This window comes from Cololabis saira, chromosome 7, assembly GCF_033807715.1.
Source record: "Cololabis saira isolate AMF1-May2022 chromosome 7, fColSai1.1, whole genome shotgun sequence".
Taxonomy (NCBI): Eukaryota; Metazoa; Chordata; class Actinopteri; order Beloniformes; family Belonidae; genus Cololabis; species Cololabis saira.
The window spans coordinates 32745500-32757588 of NC_084593.1; the positions used below are offsets into that span (position 1 = coordinate 32745500).

Below are 12089 nucleotides of genomic sequence, written 5' to 3' on the forward strand. Positions count from 1 at the left end.
ATCTCAGAATGGTTAATTAAAATTCCCTGCTGCCTTCTCGTTTTCCCTTATTCTGAACCATCTGCGAGTGCATCCGTCTCCCGTTTACTGACTTCTAACGTTTGACAGCCTTCGCTGATATAATGACAGCTTTGTGTTAGAGCAGCCATCAGATGACCTCCGAGTTACATAAATAATTCCGTGTCCTCCAATGCTCCTGTATCTCACACTGTCAAGGATTGTCTCAAGATGTTTGTTAGCTTTTGTGAGAATACAGTTCTCAAGAATTACTATGATCTGCATTTTCTTAATACACTTAGGGTACGCTTCCGGATGGTTTATTATTAGGTATAAAACAATTTGATCCAGGTCACGCTCAGCTTTTTTTTTCTCCTTTCAGGGAAATACAATACTTATTAGACAAAAAAGGGCCTACTAAAATGTATCTTTGCACAGTTGAGGTAGGATACAGTATATTGCTCTCTCTAGTAAAATGCAAAGATAGAGAGATTCAGGAGTCATGAGTTTGGGAAGGCATCCCCGTATGGAAAGGACACTTTCTCAGTTGCCATGGTTACTTTGAGAAGTCAGTGACAGAAATCAACAGACAAAAAGGGTGGCTTATTTTTATCTTATTTTTTTTTACTTTTGTGACGCAGGGCAGTTACTTGAAAAGAAATAAAAAATAATAATAATAAAAAAAAAGAAAATGCAAGGAAAGGGCCACAACCTGGAGGTGCCAAATGTGAGCACAAAGCAGCCGTGTTTTGAGAAACTCAGATCAATAGTATCGATCCTAATGGCACAACAGTGTCATTCTGACATAAATGAGCTGTGAAACAAAAGCAACCGAACTCAACCTCAACTACAATGACTCATCATGCTACACTCTTTCAAGCAGTGGATATGTGATGTCAGCATCTTATTCTCTTTTAGATGTTTTGGCTGAGCTGTCTGTGTCAAAATTATATTTAGTTGGTAACTCTGTTCTGCAGATGTAGGGGTCTAGATGAAATGGCTGATGGGTGTTATTTGTCCTTCCAGGTGTTCAGATTCACTGGGAGTGTGGTGATCTGATACAGTTTGTGTTAGCCAGGGGCTGAAGAACAACCTTTATTTTCTTTCTGCAAACTTTTCTGGAGACTCTGGAGAATTCAAACTTTGTCCAAATGCTCTACTCTAGCTGTATTTCTTGGTTTATGCCTTTCTGCTCCATGTGACTGTTGACACTGAAATTTAACTCAAAGATCCAACCTTTGGCAGCATCTTACCCTCGTCCCTGTTCCTCCTCAACAGCATAAGACATCATGTGCATGGAAGGTCAAACAGACGTATAACTCATCAATGTTGCCAAACATTGATGAAAAAAAAAAAAAAAAAAAAAATGTTGCCAAACAGGTCATACTTTGCTTTTGACACATTTTTGACACGTGGTCATGTGTTAAATGTTTTTTTTTTTCTGTCTTGTAGATATACTAACTGAAATATGGGCTGATGAACAGATTTACTCATCATTTATGGAAAGACATTTAAGAAGACTGATAGCAAGGAAATGGTTATCTGAATGCACCGAAAACGTTTCTAAATATATTGCTGCACTCCACTTTTGAATGAGGACAATTTGGAGAAATTGTGAGTTCTGAATTGTGTGTTGTTGTTTTTTTTGGCGTGCTATTCAAAGCAAGCACATGCGAGTTAACAAATGACCCCTTTCTCATTCTGTGGCTGCAAAGGAAAGGTGTGTCCTTTCAGATAGTCTGCATGGTCACATGTCTGATCACACATTGAGATATTTTTTTTCTCTGCTCTAGTTAATACACAACCATTACAGGAATAAAAAAAGAACACAGTGTGTGCGCTGTGTGGTTCAGCCTTTTTGTTTCACAAACGGTTGAATTTAATTTTATCCCACTGACATGTCTTAAAATAAAAACAACAGCTTTTGCGTTTGGTATTACAAATGGTGATTGTTGTTGGAAATCTTTAGCAGAAAATGCATAAGAGTTTTCTAAACAATTCTTTTGAGGGACAATGGACAGTGACACATTTTCTCGTGCCTTTCTATAGTTTTTTAGTTTAACAAAGGTTTTAGGCCAAAAGTGCTGGAGTTCAAAGTCATTTGAAACTAAAATAAAGATAGTAAGAATCTGATAGTTTTAGTATTGTCTATATTCATATATTCTATTTAAAATAATACAAATGAGGGCTCCAGTCAGATGTTTCAGCACTGTCTTTATCCAGATAATTACGGGAAATCCTGATAGGGAACTGAGTGAAAATGTCTCCTCACATATAAATATATAAATACATCTTCAACTATTGTGTAAACTGGGGAAGAAGAGTTGCATCTGTTTAACTATTTTGTACATAACTTATGTAGGCAGATACTTTTGTAGGCAGATACTTTTAAACATGTGTTTAAAAGTTGTTGTTATCTGTGCTGTCTGTTCAACCATGTTTGCTTAATGCTTGTTTGACATCTTGGATTAATTTGGCCTCTTAATTTTGAAAGGTCACTCAGGATCCTGAGTTGTTTTTTTTTTTTATTGACATAGTTGACTTGGATTATTTTTAACTCTGATTCATTTAACAATAAGGTAAATTGTAGTTCACGAGCAGGTAAGAGACAGAGATACCATGCCTGTTGTGCTCCGTGAGACCTTGATGGGAATTCTAGTTTATACACACAGGATAGTTCCTCTAGTGCTGTCCTTTAGTTCCTTTAAACAAAAACAACAGGGCTCTGTTTGGTTAAGATGATACTGGGCTGACACAGCAGGAAAAGATGCCATTTTTAGTAATCATTCATGAAGGCAGTTCATGCACAGTACAATATTTGATGTGCACCCCTTTTTAATTCTTGTTAGAGAAAAAGTTTATGACCATTTTCATGATTTCAAATTCAAAGAATATGCTAGATTTGGTGCATATGCTTATGCAAACTGATTATTTATTTAATGGCAGTGTTTGGTCTCCATGAACACACCATTCTCTTTTTTTTTTTAAATAATCTGCATTGGTTACATCCCCTCTACGTTTATACGAATATATAAAAAAACATTTTCTATTTGTTTCTGTATCTTGACAGGCCGCTCCTGGACTTTAGCCGTGTCTCAGTGCATTAGCCTTTTGTGTTTGTATCACAGGAGTTGAATAGTTTCCTCCAAGACTCTGGGGTTGTGGACAGTATTTCCAAGGACGGGTGATAAATGGAGCTTGTTTGGTTAAGTTTCCCTCATGGCGAGACTATTTGCTCTAAAGCGAACAGCTGCTTTTGACTTGAGTGGAAGTGTACTGAAAGGAGGCCAGGAAGAAGTGATGTGATGATGAGAGCTGGAGGAGTCTGAGAGGCTGATTTGGAGGTTCGTGACAAACAGACCCCGCTGCAGTTGTAATTTTAATGGGTTTATTTCGCTCCTCATTCTTTCCCAACTCTCCAAAATTGTAACTGTTTTAGTTTTATTTGAAAAGATATTTGACTTTTGCCTCTGTCAAGTATAGCATGAGGGGAATTTCAAGGAAAGACATGTTTAGCACGCACTCTGATGTCAGAATGTTCAACACTCGCCACCGACCACCACTTCCTGTTTGCTGAAGTGTCATTTCTGATAAAGATTATCATCACATCTCAGTTATATGAACAGTAAACTCAACAACATGTAGTTCTAAATAGCTTTTTTTATCTCTTAATCTCATGTGTGACACTCACATTTTATAAAATATAATTATTAATATTAATAATACTATTTTTTAAATATTTTGATCCCATGTTAAATGTAAAAGTAACTTAACTAGGTGGAGGTGGAGAGGAGCTTTGGCCCTGTCATCATGAAGCACCAAATTCATCCATTAATGCAGCTATTTTAACTTCTGTGTAACTTCCACAAACTTTTCTGTGGGGCTTAAAGCAGCATTTTCTACTTTTCTACGGGTGTCCAGCTTGACTGTTACGTTTTCATGGCTAATAGACTCACTTCTCACTGTAAATGTTTTAATGAGACACAGTGAGATGTGAACTTTACCTCTGAGCTGCACACTGATTACGATCACCGTGCCGGATCTGTATTGTATGGTCAAAGTCTAAAGGAGATTCATTATACCTGTTGAACTGTTTTCTTACACCTCCAGCACTCCTTTGCCTCTACAGGTGAAACCTGCCGATTATCTTTCAGGCAGTTCTAGGTGTGGCCATCTTGTTGGTCCTCTCTGGTTCCCCCTCCCCCCATGCAGCCTCTTCCAATCCCTGTTACAAGCGCAACTCACCTGAAAGAATTTGCATACTCTTTGCTGATTGGCCAGGTGAAGGCACCCTGCCTCAGGCGTCCTCTACCAATGGCGACGGTGCTGCGTGACTCATAGGGAGAGGACAAGTTGCTCCACTACACTTCTCCTTTTTCTGTTTCAAACAGCAGCCATTTCATTCTCTTTTTTTTCCCCATTCTCTCTGGTTTAATTTTGTCATTTAGAGAGAGCGGTGTGGGTCTGTGCTAGTCTACATCTTTAGACACCATCATTGAACACATCTTGGATTATTCTCAGTTTCACCTTTTTTGTTGCCTCTTTTCACTGTGGTTCATTTTCTATGGTTACTGAGATCGACACTTGTTCGATCGCGATAATGGACCTCGTCACCCGAACCCTGTGTCTTTGAGGTCAGTGATGAAAAGTTCTCTTCTTCTTCTTAACTTTTTGCTTGCTTTGATGGTTGGAAAAAAAATGACATTGGTGATTGTAAAACAACTTTTATTTGAATTTTATTCACTGCTTGCAGTTATATTTCTGTATTCAGGGGTTAAAGTAAATGTATATATGGGAACTGTACTCGCTAGTGGACGGGCAGAAATGTGGTCAGGTCTTCATAATGTGCCCCTGTGACTTTTAAGCATTCCCAGTAACACACCTTGTCAAAACAAAGGTTTCTGAGGAGAGCTTCAACAAGTCATTCCAGTTTAACTGATGCATATTTCCCCACATCTCTCTTCCATGACACCTTCAAATCTGATCATGGAAACAACTAAACAATATTCTCCATTGTAATATCACAGCAGCTCAGCTTGGCCATATTATTACCATTTCCTTCAATCCCTATTGATATTTTTAACAGCTTAACAGTTCATAAAATGAAGTGATAAGTTTGCACCTTCCACTGTTATCATATGAAAAATAATTGTAATGAATCTGAACTGATCCTCTTGTTTGTGGCATTTCTTTTACGAATTGTTACCTTATAAGGTGCGTTGGAGCAAGGGCGGGAACCGAGTTTTGCAAGCCCCTGGACCACATGTATTCTTCACGGTGTGTTAATCAGTAGTTACACAGTGTTGATTTTTGCTCCAGAGTTGGCATCTAAATGTTGTACTGTTGCTATTAAAAAGGTGAACTTCTTTATACGTTGGCAAAGAAAACAAAAAGCAAAACAGCTTTTGTATTTGTGTGTCTGCTCTCAGCAACAGCTCAGTTCATGAAGTCAGTCATTCAGTTCTTCGTACTTCAAATCTTCTTCAGAATGTTGCTCATCTTGTCATGTAGATGCCCAGAGGGATGCCATTTCTACCTGCCTGAGCGTCTGAAGCTAGTTTTCTTCCTCTTTTTTGCATAAATAAGCCGGCCTTCCCTGATTTTTTTTTTTTTAAATGTCCTCCTTTGAACCAAATAACTCTGCTTAATGTTGTTGAGTGTCTGTTTTTAAAAGTTGCTCAGTGCCACAGAGATAAAAGCTTGCTTCCTGTTTCACCAGAAATCTACTCTGCACTTTGTAGACCACATGAGAAACTGTGTGCATGTTATACTGAAGAAATGTGTCAACAGTGGAAGCAGTATTTAGTTTATGGATCCGTGGAAGCTGTAAGATGTGTACAAATGCTCACACGATGTAGTTATCTTTGAGCCAGTTCTGAACATTTTTGGATTTCATTTACATGCAAAATAAGCTTGTGATTGTTTCATCAGTTGGACATTCAGAATTGGTGTTGATTTAATGCCTGGCATGAGAGCTTGAGGCCAGGTTATACCAGTACTGTAGATCAGATCCTTTCGTGAAGCTTGGTTGCTGACCTGTGGTCAAGTGTGGAGCAATTGGCTTTGCACTGATAGAAATAAAATAGCAGTCATTGCTCTGTCCCTGTGCTCTTACCAGTTTGAATATGAGGGTATGAAGCAGTGAGTGAGTAGGTCTGTTGTTGAGCAGGTATGAGTTTGCATTTGCCCTAAATTTCACATGTATGCCCCCCCTGATTTGTATTGTAAATGAGGCCTCCGTGGGTCAGAGTATGAGCTCACATTGTGTATCTCCCTTTTTTGTGATGCTGGGAAGAGGTGCTGTAAACAACAGGAGGGGTGCTGCATGGCAGTTTCAGGTTAGCTCTTATTTCAATACAAAGTCAACAAGTCTTAGCCTGTAATTACATCATTAAGCTTGGGCAACATGACAGAGGCCTTGCAAGCGAAGGGCATGATAGCAGAGGAGAGGTGGGGTTTAGTCTATTACCACACTCCCCCCAGCATGCTGAGATATGTAAAAATGGAGGGTTTATTTAGTTTCATGTTACAGGAACATGCTTTAAAAAGAATAAACACAGACCCAACTGTGTATGGTCAGGTAGAAACGGTTTGTCATGCTTTGAATAGAGTAAATACAGACCAATGTCAGCTTCACAAGACGATGTAGTACACTTCAACATAAATACTTTATTTCTTCATTCCTGGCATAGATAGCAGTTGACACCAATGACCCATATTATGTATGATAAACCCATGTCAGATACATGTTCTACTGATAATGAAGCCATTAACCTTAGGTTGCCTTAAATTGTTAGGTAGTTATAGTCTTTTAGACATGATGCCTTCTTAATCGTATCAATCCAATACTTCTTTTCTCCCTCAGAGTTAACTGAATTAAATATTTTTCTGGTAACATGATGGTAGATATGGTAAAAATGTTGTGACCAATGTGACGGTCCATTATGCTGAAACCTCTGAACCGTCCCAGCTATTGAATCGGTTCCGAAAAACCACTGGACTCATACTGAAACTACACAATGCATTGTTTCCCTCAGTGTTTCCAAAGTCAGTGTATTTGAGTAAAACTGGCTGGAAAATGTTAATATGAGACGGTATTATCTGCTTTGGAGATTCAATTTGCATCACATTTTGTTAGCTCCTCGATTATTTTTAAAATAAACTTTGCATCTCGTATGGATGGGGGCCCAAAGGTTGTGGAACTTGTGACAGGAAGTTTGTGGTGTTGTGACGAGCAGAGAATCTGGGTGGGGAAAGTTAATGAGTGACTTTCTCATCTGCTTTTACAGCTACCGTGCCAGTGAGCAAGGCACCTTCTCTGTTCATTCTTTAAGGCCGGTGTGCGTTTGTGCGGCAGGTACTCAGAAAAACTCCCTTGATAAATAAAGTTAAAATTGATTGAGCAACTATCTCTCAGTGTTGCAACTCTCATACTCGGAGCATGCTGAAACTAGCTGCCGATTTCGCCAAAGTTCAGAACCAGAGGTGTGATCATCGCAGCTAATGTATCTTTATGATTTGCAATAAGCAATGAAGATCATTCTTTTTCTCTTCAGTTTACGTCTCCCGAACTATTTTTCTGAAAGCTGAAAAGCCCATGATGTAATCAGAGTTTCTATACTCTCTAGACAATTCATGATGAGGTGACACATGAATGTAATGTCTCACATTAACACCACCTTTAACTCCACAAGGATCTGGGAAAGATGACAGCTCCCATCGAGCTCTTGTTACCCCTTTTTTTTTTTGGTCAATTAAGTAGTACAGTACATAAGACTAAAAGAAGAAAAAGAAAAAAGTGCTGTGATTTAAGGCAAAAAAAGGAAACTGAAGTGAGCATGTAAGATATGACATGTGGCATAATCGGACACACCTTTTGATAACTGTCTTGGTTATGTAATGCACCGAGCTGGTCAGGGATCCTGTCTCCTCATGGCCGCAATGTCTTGCCGTGACAACATGTGTCATGCTCAGTGCTGGAAATTAACTAAAAACAACAACCCAACTACTATATTTAGCTCAAGTTTTAAGAGGACTATAATTTGGGTATTATGTTTTGCTTTAGCTACCACATTACTTGGACAGAAATAATGCATGTTGTACTGAGATTTATTTAGCAGCTTTAGCTGTTGGCACTTTTTTTTTTTATTGCAGGTATCCTGCTCAATTAGGATTAGGAAGTATTTTTAGATGCAGCTATAATAGTTTTAGACAGGTTGAGGGTATCAGTGCTACTTCTATCTCTGATTATGCTGACGTTAAAATAGCAATGTGTCAAGTTTTTCTCATATATTTCTACCAAAAAAAAGTATATTTGTTAAATGAAAATGTATGTTAATCAGAACTGATAGTAAAAATGATAAAACTACACGCGCTAAACATGAATTATGAGGTTGTAGAGAGCTGCACTGCCCTAAGGAATTACTACCCTTTAACTAGCAAATATCTAGTGTTTATTGATCCACCGAACATTTTCCAAAGAGAACTGGTTTAACATGGAAATAATGATCATGGATGTTTCTTGATAAATGTTAATCTGTCATAAATGTTGCTCGCTGCCTCGTGGGTGGAGGCCGCTCTGAGCTGCAAGTTTATTTAATTCCAGATAAAAACAGCATGCAGAACATTAACCGTTTCCATTACAGCTCTCTGTTGAGCTCAGTTTTCTTAAATATGAAACACGGTCATTTGTGGCAATATAAATTCCAAACACACAAGAAAAGAAACATTTATGTCTTTTCGAGCTGACAGACATACATTTCTAGCACTGCATAAAGTAGTGGTCTGAAAACCCATTCACAGTGTTGTTCTTTCCAATTATATGGGGTCCACCCTGCATGAGGTAACATCATGCACAAATCAGCTCCCCCGTGTGAGAAAGTGTGTGAATATAAAACTGAAACGCTCGCTGAAATGAGCCTCGGCTCGTTCCTCTTGCCTAGTATTTTATGCTGATTTGAGCATCACGTTGTATCACTTTGTACACAAAAGCCATTCGGTCCCAGGCAAACAGGGGAAATTAATTTCACATATGGCTTTTGGAGGCTTTGGTTCCAGACACCCAGCTGGAGAGATGTCTGTGTCTGCAGGTTTCAGGTTTAGATTCTCAAATGCCATGCCCATTACAACTCAAATAATCCACCACTTTTGAGTGGTCTCAGCTAATGATACAAGGGGAACATTTCCTTTCTTCTGTTCATGCTTTCTGCTCACCACCTGTTTCTGTGTGTGACACATGATGTTCAGATGTTCAGATGTGAGAGACTCCCAGCGTCTGGCCTTTAATAGTAACTTTTTTGATCTTTATTGCTTTCTGTCACCAGTTAGCTTCGTGTAGCATAGCAACCTTAAATAATTGGCTAGCTCTGGCGGCCTCACTAAAGATCTTATCTACTGTTGTTTATTTGACAGTCAACTAAAGCATTAAAAGAACATATTAAAAGGTTATTTGACATACATTTCCCTAAGTTAGAAGCGGTCATTCTGCTAAAAGTACTCACAAGTATTTAATTTTAACCATTTCTTTTTCTACTGGGTTATAAGTCGCTGGAAACCCAGTCACTCCTGTGTTTGTGCCTGTCACTGTACGCTTGGTCCTCAGTGTGTCCTCACAAACGTAGTCGACCTTTCCTGTACCGCAGAGCCCACTTTACAAGCCCTCTCCCCCCGTGTGTCCCGTAGCAACAGCCACTCCTTGTTTACCTTTGCGTTTTTTTTTTCTTTTTTGCATTGTAACTCTCATCAGGACAACATAACACCAGCCCCTCAGGAGGCTGACTGTCAGCCCTCTTTATTCAAAGCAGCACTGACGCAAAGGGCTATTGTTTACATGCGCCTGCCATATATTCCTCTTTCTATAAAACCTTTGCAGACATTTGTTAAATCAAACTCCTAATCTTATTTTATGACTCTATATTCTTCTCTCTTGTAATTATTGCACTTTAATATGGTGAACTAGCCACCATGTGAATATAGCACTTGCTGTGAATATTTATGTAACCTATTGAGAAGTAATGTCTCTAACCAAGTAGCATCCTCTGAACCCATGCTGCAACTTCCTCATTGCCTGACTGTAATAGTAATAAAAAAAAGAAGTGTGTTTCATAAAGCTTTTTCAAATATTGACCTGCCAGGGTGTCCTTCTGCTTCCAGGGACGATCTCAAACACTTCTCCATAAAGTGAAACAACCCTTTGTTTGATGTGCGTTGCAGTAGGAGTAGCTATATGATCTTTATTAAACATGTCGATAATCTTAATTTCAACATTCGCACTGGTGCAGATCAGACATCAAACACGTGACGGAGGCTCATGTGTTTGTAATGCGTAAAACATGCAATCCCAAAACATTTGCAGCCATGACTTCATTATAGGCGTGTTAGTTCACTCCTTGAGTGTTACAGTCGTCCTGTCGTCTATTTAAAGTGTGCACCCAACGACTCAAAGTGCAGTGACGTTGCTCTTCTTACCTTAGATCCAGGACCAGTGCACACCTTTACTGGTCTCAAGATCAGATAGAAACATTGTCCAGTGACACCTTATACCATACTGACCCAGTATCCAGTGGTGTAAATTCACATAAGCTGTCTTAAAAAGGCTGAGCTCACTCAGTGTGAGAGGACTTATCAGCAAGGATTTAAGAGGGATAAGACTGGGAGAGCGGATTTAGTTTTTATTAGCGATTAAACATGATCAAAATGTGATCAGCAGAAATCTTGAAAACATTTCTGCTGAAGCTGTGAATTGTAATATTTGATAAAGTTTTAACTTTACAGTTGACAACAAACTCTTCATGGCAAGTGTAGTGGCATGATATACAGTACTGTTAGCATAAAGACGAGGATGAACTTGAGTGTCTGTCTGTGTTTGTCTGTGGTCTTAGCACAAGTTCTCTAAACGGGGGCAACCCCTGATCTGGCTCTGCTCCAAGGCAACAAAATGCATCGTTCAATGCTTTTACCATTCAGAAATCAACATGTCAAAGCTCGTTTGATTGGTTCAGAAACTGGTTTGTTTTATGGCGGGTTGGCGTTGACTTATCTCCTGGTAGGCCGATTTTGTTACCTTTGGACACAGTCAGAATAAGTCTATCATCTTGTATCCACTATCCTAGGCTAATTAAACTGGCTTTATAAGTATTATTATATATAATACATGTTTTTGTCTAGATGTGTGTCAAACTTTTTCTGCAAAAAACAAACAAAAAAAGTCATTAAGATATTACCCAAAACATCTAAATTAAGGAGAGCTCAGCATAAAGCGTACAACAAGACAGAGAGACGTGATATTATCTCGTCTCTGTTTTATCCATCTGAAGGTGTGTTCCTTGTTACATATTACTGCATGCCTGACTGTGGGTGGACACATAAGCCTGCGTGTGTCCAGACCTGTTTGGTATGCAGTCTCCTCTGCAACAGCTGGGTCCCCCTGTTCAGCCTCCACTCAGACTCGCAGCCATGAGATTTCTCTTCTCCATCTGAGCACATCCCTCGTAGTGTGGTGCACAGCAATGTGGAAAGTATCTTGGCAAAGCCCGCGCGGTGTATAAACTCCAAATGGAATTTCTCCCTTTGAGAGAATAAGCTGTTGTAGGATGTTGCATAATGTGATGGATGGTATCGGGGGTAGTACTGGAAGTGTGGTTTCTAGCTAAGAAAAGAATCAGGGATGCTATCCTTCTTCACCGTGTTTTTGTTTGAAGTTTTGCTGAAAGTATGCTGCTGGTATTTTTTCTGGGTATGATATCGTCTCTTGCAGCTTCCAGTATTACTGTGCTGTGACATGTTAGTATTGGTATGAATGTAAACACGTCAGACTGTGAGCGTGTGAGTATGAAGGTTTAGTGTGACTGTTTGTAAAATCACTTCAAGGTTTAAGCTTGTAGCTAATTTGTTTATGTTTTTAGGAGTGTTTTAAAAAAAAATCTTTTTCAGATTTTTGTCTCCTTTTTTTCTCCCTTTACCAAAAAGGTGACTGTCTACTGTAGTTTGTGTCTAATACCTTTTGGAAAGTTGCTGACTGAGTAAAATGAGAGAACTTAGCTTTTCCAGTCTAGTCATGCATTAAATGAATTCCACACAGCAGCCGCAACAAC

The 12089-nt window shown here is 39.0% G+C and overlaps 1 protein-coding gene across 2 annotated transcripts in view; it reads left to right on the forward strand.

Moving 5' to 3' along the window:
• elf1 (E74-like ETS transcription factor 1) overlaps window positions 1-12089 on the forward strand; it is a 39453-nt gene that overhangs the window by 7823 nt on the left and 19541 nt on the right. Inside the window, exon 1 of one of the 2 annotated variants that reach the window (XM_061725693.1) lies at window positions 4339-4631. The exons of the other annotated variant lie outside the window; for it this stretch is intronic. The gene's annotated coding sequence lies outside the window, so the exon portion shown is untranslated. Of the gene's footprint in view, window positions 1-4338; window positions 4632-12089 lie in introns of those variants that run through there. 2 annotated transcript variants of the gene reach the window in all.